At 42.1% G+C, this 3,156-nt stretch overlaps 1 non-coding gene across 1 annotated transcript; it reads left to right on the forward strand.

Moving 5' to 3' along the window:
• The first annotated feature begins 688 nt into the window (after positions 1 to 688).
• On the forward strand, positions 689 to 770 carry TRNAS-AGA (transfer RNA serine (anticodon AGA)). The gene has a single exon. It is a non-coding gene; the product is annotated as a tRNA-Ser (tRNA).
• Positions 771 to 3,156: the final 2,386 nt, after the last annotated feature.

A 3,156-nucleotide genomic window follows, 5' to 3' on the forward strand; every position in this document is an offset into this window, starting at 1 on the left:
ACTGTAATAAAAGTGAAGTTTTATTCTTACCTTTTCATTGATGGAGCATCGCTGTTTTCTGAAATTGAATAGGTCTCTCTGATCTGTCTCTAATCCTAATTTAAGAGCCAGCCCTGAATCAATGAAGTTGGCAGCAGACCCACCGTCAATGAAAGCAAGACAAGATAACCACAGATTCTGGAAACATAGTTTCACATTGAACAGCACTTTACCTGAGGAGTAAAAAGGTACCTGGAAGCCTGGGTGACCTCCTCATCAATCGTCCAGACTTAGGTGTTTCCCGCTGGCTTGCTTGCTTGAGGGACAATCTTGCAGTCTCAAAGAAAATGTTTGGCGCGACCACAGTAGAAGCAGAGTTTGAGATTGTGCCAACATCTCCTTTCAAGGGCCCAAGACCTGGCATTTCCAATTTCCATTGGTTCCATCTCAAGTAAGTGGTCACCGACATTGTACAGCTATTACTTACATAACATCACAAAAGACAATAAAACAAAGAAATAATATCAGATCCCCAGGAGGACTGTAGTCCCAGATGTCACCAGAGGAAAGTATCTCATGTAGAGAATCGATGTCTCTTCCATTAAGCACATTGCACGGTTGGGCGGTGACACTAATGTCCTCTCCTCCTCAGAATAGTGACCGATGTCTGTAGATAATGAGCCGGTGACTTCATGTTACATAAACAGCTGTAGTCGTGGCCGAGTGGTTAAGGCGATGGACTAGAAATCCATTGGGGTCTCCCCGCGCAGGTTCAAATCCTGCCGACTACGTGTGATTTTCCTTGTCTTGAAAAAAAATAATTTTATCTTAAAATGGGAGGCCATTCTACGTAGGTGACTGTAGCAGGTTAATGGACAACCCCTGTTACTTCCTACATGTTTGAAGGCTCAGTAGAAACTATTTCCAGTATTAATAGCCTGTATGATACAAGTAATCCACCTCTCTTGTGCCATCTGCAGGTAGCTATCCTGGTCTCTGAGGGCTTCTTCTCAAGTGCAGTTTTAAGTACACATCAGAAATATTAAAAAAAAGTCCCAGAAGTGACCAGAAGGTAAGAGCTATAACTGTTTATTAACCATGCTCTCCTCGTTATATCTCATACTTACTTTTCACCATGCTATCTTATGCCCGTACAGTGTATGCTCCACTAATCCAGACTCTACTTCGCTATTCCCAAACTTCAGCACTCTCCAAACAATTGTTTATCTCACCTTCCCTCTTTCCTCCTCAACTAACCTCAACTGTAGAACTGCTCCTCAACCTCCGATCCAGCATCGGACTGGAGCACCTTAGGCCCACCAGAGAAAATTATTCTTAGGGCCCACTGTGTAGCTACATAGAAATAGATACAAGACCACCGGTTGTGTGGTAAAACGTGCTAATATCAGGGTAAATATAAGGTAGTATATGTCTTAATTATGTATCAGGGGTTGGGATAGCCCCCCTCAGAGATATAATGTAGCCCCCTCATAAAATATATTGTAGCCCCCTCATAGAATATAATGTAGCCCCCTCATAGAATATAATGCGGCGCCCCTCACAGAATATAATGTAGTCCCCTCATATATTATAATGGAGCCCCCGCATAGAATATCATGTAGCCCCCTCATAGGATATAATGCAACCCCCAACAGAATATTATGTAGCCCCATCAGAGTATCATACAACCCCCTCACAAGGTATAATGCAGCCCACCATAGAATATACTATAGCCCCCTCATAGAATATAATGTAGCCCCCTCATAGAATATAATGCACCTCCCTCATGGAATATAATGTAGCCCCCTCATGGAATATACTGTAGCCCCCCATAGAATATAATGTAGCCCCTCATAAAATATAATGCAGCCCCCTCATAGAATATACATTAATGTAGCCACCCTCATAGAATATAATGCAACCCCCCATAGAATATAATGTAGCCACCTCATAGGATATAATGCAGCTCCCTCATAGAATATAATGCAGCCCCCTCAGAGCATAATACAACCCCCTCGTAAGGTATAATGCAGCCCCCATAGAATGTACTGTAGCCCCCTCAAAGGGTATAATGTAGCCCCCTCAGAGAATATCATGTAGCACCCCTCATATAGTATAATGCAGCCCCCCACAGAATATAATGTAGCCCCCTCAGAGTATAATGAAACCCCCTCACAAGGTATAATGCAGCCCCCCATAGAATATACTGAAGCTCCCTCATATAGTATAATGCAGCCCTCCACATAATATAACGTAGCCCCCTCAGAGTATAATGCAACCCACTCACAAGGTATAATACATCCCCCCATAGAATATACTGTAGCCCCCTCATAGGGTATAATGCAGCCCCCCTCATATATTATAATGAAATCATCTGACGCTCTCTCCTCCATTATTGCTTTCAATGGTATCAGCATCTATGATACAAATAAATGCGGCATGCATTGGGGGGTGGTGTTGGTTCTGACCCACCTGAATTATGGGCCCCATAGCAGCTGCATGGGCTGGGGGCCCCTGGGGTAGGGGTGGGCCCTGGTCTGCCAGCCCTGAAAGTGGGCAGTCAGGGGCGGACACTGACACCTTGGGGCCCCTGTGTAAGAAATGTGTCTGTGCCCCCTCCTTTTATGGTGATAATCATATATACACTAGTGGCTAAAATTGTGGATTCCCTTGACGTTTTTAATAATTTTCGAGGCTTCTGGAGCTTTTGTCGATCTCACTCGCTTGATTACGTAATTATATTTATACTCAATCTGTTACTAAACATATCAGGAGACTTGTTTTTGATATTTTATCAGTAGTTTTTATAATTTTGATGAGTAATACTGGACTTCGGTCCCTGAGAGTAAAATTCATACGTTTTTAGTTACATGTCAACTTTTCTTTATGTCCACATTAAATTAAAAAGTGTTTTCCAGCTGCAGTCGTCACTTGATCCTGTTTGTATCGGTCCCACAGGCTTGAATTTGTTTACAAACTACAGAGAATTTTTATTTCTTGTATTTTATTAATATTTAAATTTTGTTTTTTAACTGAATAAATATAAATGTCAATTTTGAGCTCAATGTGACTGTTAATCCTGAAGATAATTCTATAATTGTACTGATAAGTAATAAAATGTCCTTCGAACCGGAATCGAACCAGTGACCTAAGGATGTCTGCGCTCCACTACAGTCC

The sequence above is a fragment of the Ranitomeya variabilis genome, chromosome 2 (assembly GCF_051348905.1).
Source record: "Ranitomeya variabilis isolate aRanVar5 chromosome 2, aRanVar5.hap1, whole genome shotgun sequence".
Taxonomy (NCBI): Eukaryota; Metazoa; Chordata; class Amphibia; order Anura; family Dendrobatidae; genus Ranitomeya; species Ranitomeya variabilis.